This window comes from Aquila chrysaetos, chromosome 8 (assembly GCF_900496995.4).
Source record: "Aquila chrysaetos chrysaetos chromosome 8, bAquChr1.4, whole genome shotgun sequence".
Classification (NCBI taxonomy): domain Eukaryota; kingdom Metazoa; phylum Chordata; class Aves; order Accipitriformes; family Accipitridae; genus Aquila; species Aquila chrysaetos.
The window spans coordinates 34,275,593-34,295,817 of record NC_044011.1 but is presented as its reverse complement, the minus strand read 5'-3'; the positions used below and the strand labels follow the sequence as shown (position 1 = coordinate 34,295,817).

General features: G+C 38.2%; 1 protein-coding gene across 6 annotated transcripts in view; it reads right to left on the bottom strand.

Annotated features, from left to right (window-relative positions):
- BCL11A (BAF chromatin remodeling complex subunit BCL11A) overlaps positions 1-20,225 on the bottom strand; it is a 159,922-nt gene that overhangs the window by 130,657 nt on the left and 9,040 nt on the right. For 3 of the 6 annotated variants that reach the window (XM_030022190.2, XM_030022180.2, XM_030022183.2), the window contains exons 1-3: positions 15,150-15,257; positions 15,003-15,043; positions 9,749-9,823 (exon numbers count right to left, since the gene is read on the bottom strand). The exons of 1 other annotated variant lie outside the window; for it this stretch is intronic. The gene's annotated coding sequence lies outside the window, so the exon portion shown is untranslated. Of the gene's footprint in view, positions 1-9,748; positions 9,824-15,002; positions 15,044-15,149; positions 15,258-20,225 lie in introns of those variants that run through there. 2 more of the 6 variants (XM_030022182.2, XM_030022184.2) reach the window with 2 other exon arrangements.

The following is a 20,225-nucleotide window of genomic DNA, read 5'->3' as shown; positions in this document are numbered from 1 at the left end:
GTAGTCAAAGTGTTTACCTGAGTTGAATGAAGGGTGAGGGGAAAAAAAAATGGCAATTTCATTTCAAATACATCTAGGGCTTTCTCATTAGGCCATGAAACTCACAGGTATTAATCATGAAAATAAATGTTCCTTGCCCCTAGGTGCGACACAGTTCTTACACAAGAGAAATGACCAATACAACTCTTTCTCTGATCAAATTACTGAAGATGAAATGAATTTTAAAACAATATCCCAGGTGGATTATGCATTTAGCTACTTAAGAAGAGACTTTGTAAGGACCCCCATTTATTACTTTGAAAAGCAAACTAGTTGTTGCCAATAATTAAGGCATAGTCTTGTTCACATCTCACCTTAAAGGCTTGGAGCTGAAGAGCCTATGCATAATAGCCAGCTGCCCTATTGTTCCTTGCACTTTGCTTTGAAAAGTTTTGATACAGAAGTAAAACTAGGTAAATTAGACGGTGTCTTTCATCAGCACTTTATTATGCTGATCTGTTATAGGAAAATAGAACACAAATGTTTCATCTATTGTCTTTAAAAAGAAATAATCAATTAGAACCAATCCTACAGATGTGTACTTACCTATACACTATATGTAATCTCACTAATAAAAAAAAAAAAATCACTGAAAGGCAGATGTTTAATTAGCTCTAGACCCACAATTTAATAGGATTTCATTTAGGCTGGGCTTCTCACGAGTATAAAATGAAGCGTGTGATGTATATTTGCAGGATTAAGGCTTGTGGGCTGATTGCCAGACCTACACTAAAGCTCCACTGGGGTTGCGTGCAGCCAGAGCTGCTCACACACATGCTGCACCCTGCAGCAGCAGGGCCTACAGTGATACAAATCTTTTGTGCCATTCAGCTGCCTCTGTGGTTGCTTCCTCTAGTCCACTTTAGCCAACCCAGGACATATAAAAAAGAAAAATCACAACTCGCATTTCAAAAATATCAGGGGGTTCGTTTAAAAAGCATTACATTAGCAGCCAGTTGAGAAAAGAAGATATCTTTTCTACCTGAACTGTACCTTTTGAACTTGTGTAAAGTCTTAGTCAATGGAGCTTCCTTGTGTTCAGGACATTTTCAAGCCCTCCTTCACAACACCAGCAGGGCTAGAAAGTTTGGAACAGCTCTGATTTTCAGGAACCTCACTGTTCAAAAACCAGTGCTTCAGTATGAAAAAAACAAAACCAAAAAAAACCCCACACATGGTTGGAAATAAGATCATGAGCAAAAACACTACTGTTCTTTAACTCAGACTACAGCTCTGTGACCTTTCCAGCCCCCCTCAGCTAGCACTGCTCTTGGCCTACCCTTCTCCTCACCATGTTGTACATCCCTGTCCTCTTCCTTGCACCTAGAACTGGCATTTGTCAAATCCCACAGTTAGACATCTTAAAGAGTTCAGCTGCCAACATGAAAGCTTTTCTGCAGGTTTATGTTCTTGAACCTACTTGTATTAGCATGAGGCAAGCTCCTGTGCCAGCATAAGGGAGGCAGGGTGGAAGTTCAACAGCACCAACTTAGAGAGGCTTCAACTGGTCTGGCATCACAGTTACATTTAGCTACAGCCCAACAAAACCAAAGCTACCTGTATTCAAGTGTCCAGCAGAGTAATTATTTGCCTTGAAGAATGTTTTCAATTTCTAAAAAGTATAGAAATAAGCTCTTCTTTCAGACATGCCAGTGTAAATCAACAGTGGAGCCAGTGACAGCAATCTGTTCACATTCACCTCAGTGTAATTGACAATAGCTTTTGGCACATCTGACAAATGCAAGTGGGACAGTGTTTTAAAACCACATCTGAAGTTCCTAGTGCAAGTGTTGTTATACAAACATCTCAGTAATTACACCACCACCTCAGCAATTACAACAAAACTATTACATTTTATATTCAAGTCAGTCTCAATGAAGTGGCAGTTCTGTGGTAATATGATTAATATCCAACAATCAAGTAAATAGTTTCCTACTAATCTGTGTCCGCATAGCAAAGCCCATAAGCTAAGCAGCACTGGGTGAACTCTGAGCTTTGACAGAAGATTTTCAGGACACTGAGAACTTGATCCGCATCCCCCAGAAATCTTATAACTTTTTTCTTTTTTTAAACTGACCCCAGTGAACTCTGGCCCTGGATAAGCACTGCAGGCAGCCACAACTAAGTTCAGTAGGTGGTTCTCTCCTGCAACAGAAGTGACCCAACAGAATACCAAGAAATTCTCAGAACAGCAAAGGTATCACTGGGGATGTTCAACTGAGGTTCCAAGCACTATCAAAGATTCATAAGTGACAACAATACCAAAACAATGGAAATTTACAGGGTGCTTAAGAGTCAGGATAAGTCAGGCAAATTCCAGCTTGAGTAATTAGATTGTACTGTTTCCAAATTACCATTGTAATCAGAAATGTGTTTCTTCCCAGTCTGAAATGTGGTAGAGCCTCACTCAGCACCATTAATCAGCTGCATGTTTAGGAGTTAGGTGACATAATCAATCTACCCCATTTGTAGGGTGTTACTGGACTAAAGCATTACATAAATGAAGAAATTATCACTAAAAAAAGGAGTAGTGGTGACAGCACAGAGGGGAATGTTTGTGTGTGGTCTTCTCATTAATGTTTGCTCCCAATTTAAAACAAGAAAATACTTAAAAGAAATCAAAAGAGTGAAGGGGGAAGAAGAGGGGCGTTACAACACTAAAGTGTTTCAAATAAAAAGTCGAAAATTGTACCAAAAGGATTACATGAAATTCAACAGTGAACTTTTACAGACAATCTATAAGACCAAACTGTATAATGATCTACAAAATAATTAATTCTAAAGTTAATTCATATGCCTATACAGCACTAAAATATAAAGTGGCTACTCCTGAGGGGTTTCCATTTTTGTTAACTTTTTAAATAAGGACAAAAATTTTAAAGGCACATTAAAATTATTATCTATCACTAAATTACACAGTATACAAATGTAAATGTGATCACACCACGCTTAAATTCTTATAACAATAAACTATTCTGTTTTCTTCCCCCTGACATTTACAAAATTCATTTGGAGGAGTAGGATATACCTTACAGAGATTAGTGATAAATCATGTATTTTTAATGAATATCAATAGGAGAAACCCCAGGACATAGCCCACCATCTAATTTGATTAAACTGTGCTTAAGGCAACACCACCTCTCTGGCTGGGGAATAGCACTATAATGACTTTGTGAGCATTATTGCAGGCTGTTTTAATGATTTAATGAACTGCCTCTATATTTAGTTCAATAGCCTTAAAATGATTAGTGTTTAAGAAAAATTAGCTCACTTTGATCTGATTCTATTTGATAGTAAGTTTAAATAACCTAACCCTTCAAAACACAGTGGAAAAAAATTCCTAGAATCACAGCCAGCTAACTGCTAGAAAACATTATGGCAATCATTAATAACAGTTCATTTATATTTAGCTACAGCATATGGAATGACATATTCATCCCCCAAGATGGGACACACTAGCACATATTAAGTTGTATTACATCATTTTCCCATGTATTTTTGATATGAAAAATGTACCAAGAAAAAGCCTCCTGTGTGCCTATGTAGTGCAAAAGACAATTATTCCTCCATCAACAGTACCACTTCAGAATTTTAACTTGTGGGTCCAGAGTATGGTTCTGCTTTTCAGCGAGATGCATGAAGAACTCATAATTACCAAGGCAGGAATAGGAAACATTGGCTGAAGCTCCGTCACTCTCCCAGATGTAGCAGTAGAAGCAAGGTTACTAACCTGGAACTGCTCTGGGAAGGGGGATCATGGTTTGAGAGGTAGATTCGCAAATAGAAATACCGGAGTTAGCAATCTGCCACTGCTGACACAGTTATGTGTATGACTGGTGCTTACTAGTTATCAGGGAGTGTGCTGCAAGAGTAGATTCTGTTTGCACTTCCCGCATGTTTCAGAAAACAAGAAAATCGCCAGAACACATTACCATTTGCACAAAAGCAAAAAGCTGTGAGAGTTGTGAATAAGCAAACTAAGTTTGTCATACAAGTATATTTTATTTCTGTGCTATTACTTCTGTAGCCACTACTATGTACTATGATCTAGAGACTGGAGAACTGTGTTGGGATTCTGGAGCCCCAAACTATACTTGATGGCATTAGTCAGTGTTCGCAAGTCACCTGAAAATGCTCAAGCCATGAATGCAACACAATCATGCTGCCAAGAAAGGGAAACGCATAAATAAGCCATAATGCTAAAAATACCTCTTCTGATAGGTAGCTTACAAAATTTGTAACTGCAATGCAGCTGATTTTCTTGAAGAATAAAGGCAGAAACACCTACTCTGCAGGGCCTTCCTTGCACTTAGCCTGCACAGACATAGTGTGATCCAATTCCAAACCAGCCTGGGCATACCACATTAGCACCCTCCCTTACACCAAACAGCTAGAAGCAAGAGCACAAATGTCCAAACCTATAACATGCTGTGCAAATTCAAAAGCAGCCACCCAATCCAACCAAGAACCAAACCTAGACCTGGAATTCTTATCAAGAAACAGCACTAGCAAGCAGATCCTTAGCTGTTTGTAACAAATACCTTGGGGGAAATCCCACGTACAAGATAAAACAAGAAACTAATGCAAGACACACTCAGATCTTGTGTCGGGTTTTTACACTATCCTTTTCTAACTGTGTTTCTAGCACTATAATCATTAACTAGTCCTTTGTTTTTTAGTCTTTAGTAGTTCACCTACCATTTAAAGTGAACTCGAAATTGATAGGTAGCAAACACCCTTCTCTCCCCATTGAAGAAGTGCAAATAAATACGTGCTGCCAATCAACCCACCTTAGTAGCTGGCAAGTTGCAACAATAAATCCAGGAGCTGATCCCATCACCCCAATGAACATTTCTCAATGCCCCTTGGCAAGGGACGCTATCAGGCAAGTTGTATGTACAGCAATTAAATTTACTCAAGAGGAATTTCTTGGTGGGATTTATCTATATTCAAAAAATGTCAGGGTACATCCAGGACCATTATATTGCTTTTGCCCATGGTTATTTCCTCATGTCTCAGTGCCTGCTCCCAATTTCCAGCCATCCATCAGGAACAGTTGGCCTGGTTATCCCTGAGGCTGAGTTTCCAAGTTATTTCATCTAGTCTCCTTGTTCCTACAGTGTCTTTTCCCAGCCCTCTGACTTCTACCAGGTTGGTCACTTTTTGTGTTCAGTAGGTACTTTACACCGTTTCTACGTAGCCTGTAGCAAAATCTGGGCCCACTACTTTCTTTCCAGACTCTCAGGACCGGCCAATACCCTTTCCACTGACAGATTTGATTTATATCAGAATGTGTTTTTTATTCTGCCCAGCGTCCCTCAACTGAGAACTTCTATTTTCCAAGAAATTCCAGCATTTTTAATTTTTCTTTTGTTCCAAACTAGAATAAAAAACACAAATAACTTTCTATGGAAGTGGCATTTGGGGAAAATTTTGTGGTTACCCACATGTTCCATTCCAATATGAATTATTGTCAAAGAATTTCTGTGTGTAGTAAATAAATACTTAATATTATATTCTTGAATGCATATCTTGGTAGAACAGTATGATTACTATCATTCTGCTTTGAGTTTCAACATGAAACGTCAAATAGTTCAATAAGGCATACATTGTCCAAATGACACATTCTCATATTACTAAAACACTGAAAAACTGAGTTAATTTTCTCTCTTCCTGTCAAAAGCTACAGTCAGATTGACATAGTCCCATGAAACACTCCGATTTCCACTAAACTGCATTTTCTAACAGAAAACTGTTCCATAAAAAAAAAAAAGTCAGCCAGCTCTAATGTGCCTGAAGTCTATGCAATTAAAAAAGTTTCTAAATATAGCTTTAATCATGGCCGACCCCAATCTTCTCAGAAGTCCTTGCCCTCTAGGCCATCCCAAAGGGATGGGAACATCCAGTAACAAGCCAAAAGTCTCATGACAGTGTATTGACCCCATTTGATATTTATCTCTAGCCATTTGTGAGAGCTTCCCATGAGCTTAATTAAGCTCATTCATTTCCACAAATTGTGGCATCCCAGAAAATATCAGACTTTCCTTTGATAGATGAGATTCAAATGTGCAAAGTCTTATGGGAGGCTAGGTGTCTCTCAGGCTATTTGACACAGCAGTACATGAAACAACTTGGCTAGTCCCTCCCCTCTGTAATGTGGAAGTGAAATACACATAGGATTGTATCCTGTCCAATGCAGGCCACAGCACACTTGCTACAAACTTTGAAAAACCACACACACCTAGTGGAGGGAGCTGTACCCATTAATAATAGCAGCAGTGCTGCAAAGCTACAAAATTATTCTTGTCCTTCAAGGGGATATTTAGAAGGAAATACTCCTGAATCAAGAAGGAAAGATTCAAGAAGCAAACAGGGTGAGTGTTTCTACACCGGCAGTTGAGTTTGGCTCTGAGCATCATCTTTGTGTTTCCTACATAATATTTTTCTATTTGTGCTATATCTGACTGCCTTTAGCAAAACTGTTTTGTGAAACAAAGCACATTTGAGGAGATACTAACAGTCTTCCACTATGTGAAAGGCTGCTGCAAAGATTGGCTAATTATTGAACACAGAGAAGACAAGAAATAACAGATTCCTACGTATCAGGTAAGGAGAGTCAAACACGTGAACAGCTGAAAGCAGGAAGACTTAGTCTTTATCATAATGGTTTTCAAAGGTAAGCAAGACAAACTTCTGTCTTGAATAACAGGTAAAATTGATCCTGCCTCAGGACAAAATAATATGCTAGCAAATCCCTCAGAGTTGCTTCAAGTTGGGATTTTTTGTTGTTCCATGGTGGGTTTTTTTTTAATTTAAGAAAATCCATAACAACTGCAGGCTGGAAAAAAGTGTACCTTAGTATCCTGTAAAAACTTTTTCCCAATACCAAACATAAGCAGAAAAAAGTCCTTTCCTAATATAATAAAACATTTTTTCAAAAAGTCTAGCTTTCCTTTATTTCACATCAAAACGTTCAAGCACGAGATATAAGCTTAAACTTTGTCCATTACATATTTTTCTCACAAATGTTTTCCTTTACAAAGTTGCTTCAGCCTAGTATGTGCTCTGCTGAAGACCAGTGCTAATATAAAAATATTTTCATTTCTTGCATATATTTAAGCACTTCATTTACTTTGGAATCTTGGTCAATAATTCCTATGATACTGTAATTGCTTCATTTGCCCTTAACATATTTACAGAGAGTCTGTACCAGTGAGTTCAGGCACTTCATGCAAAGGAGAAGCATTTGGTCCCCACACTAGTTCCATCACTCCTAATTTTTCCAGCTCATTTAACACCTTTTCTACTGTTTTATGCATATTGAACACCAGTCTTATCTAGCTATGCTACCACAGTTACACTACATCTAACTTGAAAAACACATTTTCATCCTGAGGTCTTTCAGTTCATCCAACACCTCAAATGAAAGCTTTTTCCCCCATTTGTATGTGATCATGAAATATCTTACTGCTATAGCACAAATACAGATCTCCGTTTTCTCCAGTACATGGAAGTGTAGGATTTTCAGTGCTTGAGGTGTTCTGGGGTTACAGTGAAGTCTATTTACCAAGTTGTTTGCCTGAAACAGACAACCAACACATAGGTATCAAAGCTTTTAACTAATGTAAGGCTTTGTTTTCCAGTCAGCAAGAAATGAATGCATCTAAAATGTTCCCTAATATCTTTTTCTAGTGAAGAACACCATACAAGACTTCTACAAGAAGTCCATCTGTAGAAGCCAAACTTCTGGAAAAGTTGAGAAATCTCATCTTTTTACAGAAAGTTCTGAATAATTAGCTTTCCTTTCCCCACCAGAATGGTATCACTGACTGTTTCTTAATGGTAGCTTCTGTACACTATAAAAGGCAAACAGGGCTTGAAAAAGTAAATATGCCTATCCAGTTCCAATGCAGCATATGAAGGAAGGACTCTGAAGTAGACTTCCTGAAGAACATACTTCCGAGATCCATGAGAATATCCTAAAGCACAGAGAAGTGGCAGTTCACTAAATAAAAATCTAACCTCTCCTTCCTCACCTGCAATTCTCTGTTAGGCCCCAAAACCTAAGGTCAGAGCGTAATTCAAAACAGAGCAGCCTGCACACTATACTAGATAGTACAGTACCACGTACAAAGCCTTTTCCAAGTAACATGCTTATCTTTTGTGTTTGGTACCACTGTTAAGTCTCTTTCCCTACAGAAGTTTAAACAAGTCCTCTTCTGTAGCCAAAGCAGCCTTTTTTCTTTAATCTTTCCTCTTCCTAGACATAGCTTGCCTGGAAAAGCATAATGGCTATAAACCAGCCTGTCTTTGATTTTATAATTTGCTATGCATTTATTATTAGACTTATACAAATTCAAAGTGGCAATATAAGACATTTCATGCAGATGAGGGAATCCGAGGATGAAGCTGTCTAAAAATCACCAAGCTAGTCACAGAATCAGCAGGTATTGAACAGCTTCAGGGAAACTTAGCCATAAGGATCTATTTGTACAGATACTGCTGCCCCAAAGCTTAAAAGAGTATTTTTAAAAAAGCCACACACATTTGTTTGGGTTTTTTTGGTTTGGGTTTTTGTTTTGGTTTGGTTTTGGGGGGTTTTTTTTGGTTTTGGTTTTTTTTTTTTTTCCCCCAGTTACTCACATATTTCAGGACAACACGGGTGCAGCAGATGAAACTACTACTAAAGGGAAGGGGGTAAGAAACAGATCAAGAGAAGCAATTTTGCAGCTCCATATCTTGGCCCCATACCTACAAAAATAAGTGGCTTGTGGACAGCTAACCTAAGGTCAGCAAAGCTTCCACTATTAAGCAATTCCAGATGGTAGGGATTTCCTAATTCCCCAATTACAGTAGTCTATCAAATTACTTGTTTTAATTCATGCAGATCTGGGATTCAAGATACAGATTCTAGAACAGCAACCACAAAAAATAATACTCTACCATAAGACCAAAAATCCTAACTCAAGCTATAAGTGAAATTATAACAGCAATACCTCCAGAAAACTATGTGCTTCCTATATGATGCTTTTAGGCACAAGGCACACACAGAGTAGTCAAAAACTGAAGAAAAATGAGAGCCAACCTATTCTGTCAATGTTGACCTATTTTGTTCAGGTCTAACAGCTCAAAAAGCTACAAATTTGATGAAACATGGATTGTAAAACTATAACACTCCTCAATTACTTTTTGTTGGCCAGACAGGCAAACCTGTCATTTGACAACGCATCATGATCCAAGATAGTAAACTTTATCACTCAGGGGTCATGAGAAAATGGCCACAGGTACAGCTTGCTAACCTTCACTAGGTAATTTTTCACAGTTATCATCCAAAAAGCGTAAGAGCATAAAAGATATGTTATCTTTGAGCTCAGTTTATTGTAACATGGATGAGATTCCCTATAAAAACACTAAGTAACTGTTGTGTGTTCTTCAACACAGAAAGTCAAATCAGTAAAACATCTTCTTGACAGTGTGTCAGGAATAAGACGACACCTCTCCTTTCAGAGACTAACACATTATTTATCATTCTGCTCTGGCTTACCTTTTCTTGCCACCCACCATTCTAACTCCAAAAGCATTTCCCTACTTTGTTTCTTACTTGATGCAATATTTGCACTAATACTTGAAGCCAAAGCCAAGCCAAGAGTTCCAGAACTTGTTCTGGATTTTCCCAGATGCCAAGAACCCCTTGGAATTTTGCTCTTACCTGTGAGATAAGTAGATGCTTGACCAGGAAATTTTGGCTTATTTCATCTTCTGTGTCATATCAGATGAGTAGTTTCTGTGGGGGAGTTTGAAGAACAGATCAGCTTAATTGCTCTCAATTCTCCTAATAAAGTTTTGTCCTAATAAAGTTTTGCACTACATTCATCACAGGTACAAGCTCAAAGACTGGTTTCAGAGCTCCCTAGCTTTCCCTGTCAAGGATTTTGGGTTTTTCCTCCCCTTTAAATGAAACCAAGGTCTACAGGAGCATGGTTTCAACTGAAGCACGTCCAGCAGCCCATGTGGAAATTCACAGCCAAATCAACATGCAAATCTTGATAGTTTTGACACCAGATTTGAACTCTATACAGAATCAAGTTCAAATTTAGTATCAAAACCTCTCATGCCAATTCTTACATTAGACTAGAGTCCATTACACTGCCGAGAAAAATTATCCCTTGTATTGTCCAAAGAGGTATTAATACAAGTAAGAACCAGGCATCTGAAGCTTCTTTTGGGACCTCAAAATTATCATGAGCTGAAAAGAGCCTAAAGCAGATCATTGCTGGCTTGAGTTAAAACAGAAAAATGTTAGCAAGAGTGCTGTGTACCCAGTTTCCTCTAAAACTGGACAGACACAGAATTCATTAATATTAGAGGAATCATAACCGTGTTCCTCACCTGGATTAGCCAGAGCATGGTGTTGACATAAACCAGAAACAATTGTCATCCTGACAACTCCACTACGAAGTCAGCTAACGGACCAGTAATGTGAAACACTGAGTTCTCACAAATCCGTTTGGTTAAACAGGAGCTCGGCAAGCTTGGCCCCCAGTTGAAGCATTTTACTGGATCAGGCTGGCACAATAGCATGTCCTTAGATTACTTATCTTACTTCTTGTCAGTCTAAGTTTGTTCCCCTCAGGAGTTAGATCCCTGGGTTTATGCAACATCTGGTTGCCATTATATTCTCTCTAGTGCTGTGAACTAGCAGAGGTTTTTAGATACTTTTCAGTTTCCTCATCACCAGGTTGTTCAGGTGTTTTTTATCTTCCCCAGCTCTTTGAGCAGTGTTTGGAACAATATAGATCTTTCACTGTGTAATTGAAGTCTTACCAAAATAACTTTGCTTGAATTTATCATTGATAGCAGAGCTCCAGGATGTAGCACTCACTCCATGCTATCCCACAAATGATTATTCCTGGCTGTTCATATGGCACTTTACCCTCTTAGCTTATGGCCTGATCAATACCTCCCTACAGTCACAGCAAGTTCCTTCCCTCTTCCTTTACATCTTGGAATTAGATCTGACCATAGGGCAGTGGCAAGCACAAGAATCTACATAAACACTATGTGCAAGCCTCCTATTCTTCCCATACCTGAAGCTGAAATAACTCAACTGCTCAGTTCTCTGGACCACAGCATGTCTATGTGTAAGCTACATATTTCCAGGAACTTTAAAGCCAACAGTAAATTCAGCAATCAAAACCATCTCAGAGATGCCAAGCTACAGCTCAGTAAAGCAATTACAGAAGCAGCTGTACTGTTTCAAACTCACTATCATCTTCAGCACAGAATCATCAGTAAAAAGGGAACTGTTCAAAGAGCAGCCAAAAGCTTCACTGGTTTCCAGCGAAACAGAAAACACTTAAAACTGGAGCACAAAGAGACAGGACAGACCTTCTGGAAAAACATATTAAGATTTGTGAAACTGCAGCACGATACAATGCCGTAAATAAAGAATTCTTGATTAACTTCAAGAACAAGCTTGAGACTGCAGCAAGGTTCACCTCCAGGCCTATGTTTCTCAGTGGCAAAGTCATTTGGAGCCTGACTTGCCCAAGGACCAGGTTACATGCTTCATACCAAGTACACAAGTCACCGCACTGGAGCCTACTCATTTCTTGCACACATCCTTAAATGCACTACAGGATCAAGGCAAATGCACTCAGCACCTTGCAGTATCAAAACCAAAACTAGTCACATGTGTCTAACGTGTGATGGGCAAGTTAAAATATTAAAGAAGACCAGGAACGAACAATTGCTGTGCAATAGCAAGTCTATTGTTTGAGGATACTTTCACTTGTTCACGTACAAACATGATTTTGGGGAAATCTGTAAGTAATCCTTTACCTCATTTCTATTTCATGATGTGTGAAGATCATTTATAGTTTTTTTTGTTTGTTTTAGTTTGGGTTTTGTTTGTTTGTTTTTGGTTTTTTTTTTACAGCTAAAGATCTTACACTCCCTCATCTGCACAAACATACCAGTAAACATATTCTAAATACAACCATATTTCTACTACAGCATTTTGTTTTCCAAATGGCCACTAATAATAGATTCCTAATAAAAAGTCATAGTAATAAATTATCATTTATCTTAGGAGACATTCTAGCTTGCAGTGGAGTAAAACCACACTCAAAGCACACACTTGCGCATAATCTGACCCAAACCAAAATGGCAATCTTTATATTTAAATCCTGCTGTAGTCAACCCTAAGGAGCACTATTTGGTGTAAAGTAGTACAAAACAGCTGTGAAATGGAAGAATTCCCCCCCGCTGCCCCAGTCAGCAATCCTAAAAATGGTCACACTACGTGTAAGGGAAGAATACGTTTGCAGGCAGAATCCCAGTGAACATATACTCAGTAATTTAATGAAAGGAGCAGACTGACCATCTTGCCTTTGTTTTCTGTCCACCTTTTAAACTTCTTTTCTCCTTTTGCCATTGTTTTGCTTAGTGGGTTAATTGCAATTCTTTTATCCACTCCCATTTTATTTTGAGTTGACAATAAGTACAGATTATACTTCGTATATTTCTTCCTTATACTTACAGCTGCTTTTCTATGGTCCTTTGTTCTGTTCCTCCTTTTCATTTCGACTTAATCTTTCTCAAATACCCCAGCCCAAGTCTCTATAAGAGTATGTCTACACTAGCAATTTAAAGCATAACAAGCTTGAGTATTTGATGCAAATATTTAACTCCAAATTAACCTCCCACCCTGGCTAAGTAGAGATATGAGGAGCTCAGAAGCAAGTGCTTCAGGCCAATGCTTTTCTTCCATTACCATGAGAAATTTGTCAGTGTAAACACTGTCTATTTCTCTGCAGCTTAGTGATTACTTATAAATTTGTTGAGTAAGTAGTATCTGGTAGTGCCTTGCACCCACTTTCCTCAAGTATAAATGACGGCAGGAGGTGATTGGTAGTGCAGAAAGATCATTGAAATTTTTTGTTTCTTCTAGAACTGAACTATTTTATGGCCATCTCTACAGATGCTCTAAAGTTACATACTTCAAAAGTAGTATGACCCCTTAACCTGTTTGTTGTGCTGGTGTCTTGTGATTATACCTTCTAGCATGAGAAACATCTTTATCCCAACCCTAACACTGCACTACACTTAGATGTTGGGGTGTAAAAAACAGAATCTTGGCTGAAAAAACAGCATCTTTTTAGAACATGGTAACTAAAATGTTCTACAATCTTAGGGCAGATAGAAGTCATATTTTTTATTTGCATTAGCTAGATAAACTGAATTCCAAAGAGAAAGAAATGAGTCTTTAGGAAAGAGAAAAACTATATAACTTCAGATGTGTTTTTTTAATGCAGTTCATGTTTGCTTGCCCCTAGTCAATCCAGAATATTAATGGTAAAGCATATTAATTACCGTGTATAGGAAGACTACCTAATCATAAGGACTATAACAAGTATTTTCTTCAATAGAGCAAATAAAAATATTACAAATACCTGTGAGAAGCAGAGTAAAATTTGGTTATAAATGGGAATTATCAGCACTGGTTTGAACCTGTTTGTTAATAGGTTTAATCCACAAGTGCTCAGGCGAACTCAGAAGTGAACATCTTTGTCGACATCTTTTAACATAGAAGCTTAAAGCCAACATCCTTCTCTATTTGCACAGTCAGTCCTGGATTTGCTCTTGTTTCAATGAGAAAGAGCCACCCAGGGCATCAGTATTTTCTCAATTTTCAGAGGTACATCTAGATGGGCTATACATAAGGGTTTGTCCTTTTAAGAGATTTTAATAAGAACGCACAGTTTGCCCAACTATTACTTGGCACCTCTACATAGGCCAGAAAGTGCAAAATCGGTTGAAATAAATCCTTATATCAGACTGGCAGGACTTTTTTCATGGACATATTGAGAATTGTTCTAGATGAGATTTAACTGACAACTAGGGTGGTATATATTTTTATACACAGAGAGAACGTGTATAACACTGCAGTGGGCATTTTCATCAACTAATAAAAGCTTTGGGTAAACCTTAGGTGAGATAGATAAAACCTCTGTCCACAAAATAAGAGATTAAATTAGTCCGCAAATCACTTTTGATATTTAATATTCCATCTGGTATATTTGCTTTGGCTGAAGACTTTGTCAACTTGAGCAATTTCTGCTCTACCTAAATGACAGGTCTAACTATAACACTTACGACTTATTTTTCATTAGTCTGAAAAAGCAAGAATGCCCCCTTTTGACAATTCCATATATTTCCCCTATGAGGCCAGGAGAGGGAGTAGTAGGTTGTATTTTTCCCTAGAAAAATCAACACTCTGGATGGCAAGTATTATATTCAGTTCCCCAGTAAGCAAAGATTGCATCCTCTGGTCATTATTCTTTTTAAAAGACCATGGAGACATCCCCACCCCAGAAAAACTGCACTTTGAGAGAGGACCATCTGCCACAAGAAAGTTTCAGACAAGAACTACACACTTCGTAAAAAATAAAATAATCTTACACATGGATGGAAAGATATGCACTTGTCTACTCAGGTTAATCTGTGCAAGCTCTGTGCTCACTTACCCTGCTGAAGGTACAACATAAATCCAGATCACCTGCTATCATGTAACTGCAGATGCTGGCCAAAACATGATATTAAGGTCAAATAAAAATAGATCCTGCTACTCTTCTGCCTCTAGTTCTACAAGTTCTAATGAAAAAAAGCCAAAATACATATTTTTCTAGATTCCCACTCAAATTCTGAGGCTTTTGTACTGCTGCAAAGACTGTTCGCATGCACTTTTGCTTCAGGTTAATCTGCAGTGAAAGCTGAAACATACCTTAAAATTTTTCAGGAATTCTGAAAAATTCACCACCCGATGTCAAGCAATTTAACTTCCTGTGTTAGGAAGATGGCCTTTGTGAGCTCTCTAGACAGACACTGCTGAATGACATGGCCTTCCAGAACATGACTCGGAGGAGGAAGAGAAAAAAAAACCCCAAAGACTAAAAACTTACTTGTATATTTTCCAGATCTTCCAGAGGGCGATTATGTCAGCCTGAAAAACAAAAGGGAAACAAAGCCCACAAATGAAATCACAGAATGTATCACGTAAGGTATTTCCAAGAGAGAACAGTAACATGGTAGAAGGCACTAGTCCATACCAGTTTATGGTTATTCTTGCCCACATCTCAGACAGCAGAACTAGAAGCAGAACAGCTGCACAGGCTTGCACCGCAGGATCTGCCTCTCCTGACCTCAGGGACTGCCTGAGTGACTGACAAGCTTAGAGAGATATCTGTTAGGTGAGTCACCTGCAGAGAGCAATGCCACTCAATCTCACACTCAAACTGACGATTAGCATTGTCTTAAGGGTGCTGGGGTTTGAATCCTAGTCCATACTCCTGGATTCGGTTTCTCTAGCTCAACCAAGAGGCAAGTCCCTGCACCTCTGTGATCCTGGAAAATGGAGATGAGTATACTCTTCTTGATACTTATGAAGAAGCCACCCTACATAATAACTAAGTATTATCTGAAATTGTAGCTGCCTTCTCTGAGAAGCAAAGGTGCTTATGGTATTTAATCGCACTGGTATTTAATTAACAACAGTTTTACAACTGCAAAACCTTATTCAGCTGAAAATGCACATATGTTAAGCAAGCAGCATGGAATGACAATCGAAATTACAGTTTGGGGAAAAATCTCAAGTCAAACCTGGGGGAAAACTTTTTACCTGACCAAATAAAGAAGTTTAAAGAAACGACACATGCACAAAGTTAACTTACAGCTGTCAAAGAAAGAACATCACAAAATCCTGCTGTATACTCCAGAAAAAGATAAGTCTTTCTCTCATGAAAGAAAGATTCTTTCTGCATGAGAGAGTGAGAAATAGTTTGACTGATTTCTGATTTCAGGTTTTGGACCATCAGATAAGTTTTCTCTAACAGCACTGAGTTACAGGGTTTAAAGTGCTTATTAGGGTCACTATAGCTTGTTGCAATCCAGCTACTGTATTTTCAAAGAGCTGCATTGGCATTTAGCCACAAACCTCCTATTAAAGCTAAATTGTCTTAAATAAAAGTGTCATTGTGTGTCTAACTACCCATGCAGCTCCCTGAGAAATTTTAAGAGACTACATTCACAATATAGTCTCCCCTCTTCCATGATGTAGTGGAGGGAAGACTCATCCTTCAAGCAATATTGCTTGCAAACTAAGTTTTCATGCATTGCATTAGTGGCATTCACTACTGGCAGAGGCCTTACCCATTTAAAAATCAGTCTTCACAGTGCTATAGAGGTACTTGAGATGGCTGCAATTAAACTATGCAAGTTTGATTACATATGCAGATTTTCACTAGCTGAGAATCTAGCTCATCACTTTTCAGTGACAAGATCTACAAAATTAGCAGCAGGAAGAATAGGAAACTAAGTGTTTTGTTAAGCATGGCATTGAATATACTATTTGTGAACCATCGCACTGAGCACCTTGTTGTGCTTTACGACTCATTATTTACTTTAGTGTGATTTGACTTAGCTCACATTGGCATTTTTAAACTGTGTTTTGCACCCTATATTCCTTCACAAACATTCCGAAGCACATTACATGACACCTAGACAGGAGTGTTCCAAAATAACCAAAGATCCCCTTATGTCAAAAACAAAAAGCACCTTCAAGGAAATCTTTCCCATCAGCCCATTTTTTGCTTTTCCTTCCCATTTGACAACACCTAAAGGAGAAGCAACAAGTTTTCTAGCAGAATATGAAGAATTAGTTCAGATTCAGAGCATACCACTTCAGTCTGAACTTGGCTCCATATCAAATCCTGTTCAAATTTAAGTAGGGTGCTCACTTTCTTAGTGACTTTCACCCAACACTAATCTTTTACAGTAAAGCTATAGTTTTAAAGCAGCCTTTCATCTTCCCTGTATTATCCAGATTTTTGGTTGCCTACATAGCAGTCTGTATTGTTTCCACTCCTGTTTAGCGTTACCAGAAGTTTTGTTCTCTTCTTTTGTAAGTGCAAAAGAAGTACACTTGGGTTTGTTTCTACTTTCCTAAAAGAGGGCTGTGAGCAGAGGTAATACTTTCTGAAAGATTCAGAAAATTAATTTACATTGCTTCAGCCTTTTACTCCCACCTCCAAGGACATTCACTGCTACACTCCTCTGACCACTGTTTTCATTATTAAGCAGCTTAGTGAGGATATTACTCCGATTTAGAGAATGTTTTACTGGAAGCAAGTTCCAAAGAGCCTCTTTCCTACTACATTCAATGTGTTTAGCATTCACTATCAGCTCTGGGATTTACCAAGAACTCGGTAAAGTCTGTTCTCATTCTCCATCAAAGATTAGAAAATTCAGGTGTTTCTATAGTTACAATGAACTGGTTTCTGAAAATCCCTTTATCAAGAATGAACTCTGCTTCACTGAAATTAGATTCTCCTTATCATTATTTTAAAAATTCTCAAGATCTTCTAGCAGCATTAAATGGATTTCACTAGTGACTATGCAACCAGAATTTTCTATGCTCTGTCCTCTCCCAGGAAACTGAAGGCTTTATCTGTTGCCAGCCAAGAAATATTCACTAGAATGAAAGTCTACTGTATACTTTTTGGAAAGCTGCAGGGCTGGAGGTAAAGGCTGAACAGCACCGAGGTTTCTTTTCTAATCTTTTTCAAGTTCTGCACTTCACATTGGCAGGCACTCTGTAATGCTGTTAATTACAATATGAAACTGACAATATGAAAACCTATTTATTCTCAGTCTAAGTAGTTGAAGGTAATTAATACTTTTATCTTGCTACGCACTTCATTGATGGGGTTCATGAACAGAGAAATGGAACAAATTCACATGTAGTTTAAAAAAATAATCAATCTGTAAAGTTACAGTCCCAGGAAAGTCTACACATTAGTCTCGTGCTTAGTGAAAAATACAGAAGCCTTCTACATGAGTAAAAATAAACACCAAGCTGCTGAGCTGCAGGGTAACAGTTCCAGATCTGTGTTGATGTTATCACTTTACATCCAGCCTTTAGGAGAGACCTTCACTCAGAATTTACATTCTACCTCATACTATTACACAATAACAAGATTTGCACAGCATAGTTATGAATCAAGTATTTGGCAAGTGGGTTCTTCCCACAGCCATGACTAACTAAGGGTGGAGAACACACACCACAAACATCTAAATGCCCAATCACATTATTTATGCCTCAAAAAATTAGTTTTACTTCCTGTTTTTTGCCTCAAGAAATCACGGGCATTGAAAGAAATCCTAAACCAAAACCAGACAATTCATAGATACTGTTGCACTGGTGTGGATACCACATTGAGGACAATTCTCAGAGCAGTAAGGTCACTGTAGTTTTGTTGCTAGAAGCTCTCAGCCCTGAGTTCTTCTCTTACAGTGCTCCTCAGGCAGGTGACCTGGAAGCTACATGGCATAGCCAGGAGGACCACGTGCAAAAGAAGTCAGGTTAGAGAACATAGAGAGTCACAGCAGAGGCTGCTTCATACGGTATGGCACATGTAGGAATATCTTATGCCCACTAAAGACACCTGCATAAGCCTCTGGAGCCTAAAGTTCATACAAGAATCATTCATTTCAGCAGCATCACACTGAAGTGACACAGATACGGTATGCCAATCACCAAAATTTAACTCGAGTGTTAAGAAGATGATTCATGAACAAAAAGTTCAGCTTAACAGTACCCATTGCTTTCTAGGATCATTGCAACAAATTGTATTTACCCAGACTGTAGAGTGTATTTGGTGTTATTATTCACATGCATTACACAACAATCCCCAGAAACATTAAGAACCTGCTGGTCATCCACCAAGGGAAGGAACCAGTAGTTTAACAAAAAGGATGCTTACACATACGCGGACTACCTGGCAAATTTACAGGCACATGAAGACCACATATATTCCCTCTGCTTCCACCCAACAGTTGTAAATGAACATTTTTTTCCCCCCAATTTTCAGCTATGTTAAAATGGCACACTATTTTCATGGCCATGTTGATGTGACCAGAATTATTTTATTTATCAATATGTGTATGATTTTAGCTGTGTAACTCCTTAATCTCTGTAAGTGCTGGTTGTTTGCACTGGTGATACAGCAAATCATGTAAAGCTAAGCATTAAAGTATGATTTTTTTCGCACTAGGGTGAAACATTCCTGAAGTTTGGCAGATGAGAGCATAATCAAAAGCAACCTTGCACAAATTAGTATTGTTTCCTAAGAATCTGAAATAATTAAACATTCCTGTACAAAATAGCAAAGAACACCTAGAGACTTCTCTTTGAAGAATGAGATGAGCCATCCTCAAAAGGGGTCACCATATCTAGTTATCATCAGTTAAGTAAGAGCTCCTCAGGGAAAACAGAGTGCTTCAAAGATGGAAAACTTATCTGGCAACAAATTCCTACTGAATCAATTTTCAATAATATCAGAAAACAATAACACAGTACATCTGAAATCTTCACAGCAATATTCCCTGTGAACACCTCCCTCTTGCTTGCTGTTTGCAGCAATATAATAAAAGGAAAATCTTTCAGACTAAAATGAAATTTGTTAATAGAAAAAAAACCAAATATACATTATTTAAGAGGAACCAAGTGGATGGAAGTACAATAAAGACGTAAATGTGACTGCTAGATATACAGTAAGAATTTGCAAGCTCGCATAGACTGCGGGCTTATTTGCACAATTGCCATTTTCTTCTTTTCTTACAGCACAAAGAAAACTTAAAACAGGAATAAGTTACATTTATACCACCTGGAAACCCTTTGCATTTAGCAGACTTGATATACCCAAGAATGAACCCTGTATTCAGGAGCTCAGAATGGTTCAGAGTTTACACACACACACTAGAACACCAATCCCAGGCACTATATTCCTGAAGGCAGCCCTGGAACTGCCTTATTTACAAGCAATTGTCACAAACATTAAACTCATCTTTTCCACTGTTCATTTTTGTCAGTCTCTTGCTCTCGCTTTCTATTCTCTCACTCAATTTTTACCTATAGCTGAGAGAATACGCAATACATGTGTTAGAAAAATTTTAACATAATTGGAAGCACTTTCATATTTGTATGTGGTGTTGATTCTGTCCCATACTTTTGTTTGCCAGTCATCAAGGCAAAAGTGATAGGATATGCATATCCACGTGTACAAACACAGATATGCAAGAAGTCCTAAAGGATACTCACCTAGACTACATAATTGTAATAACTTTGT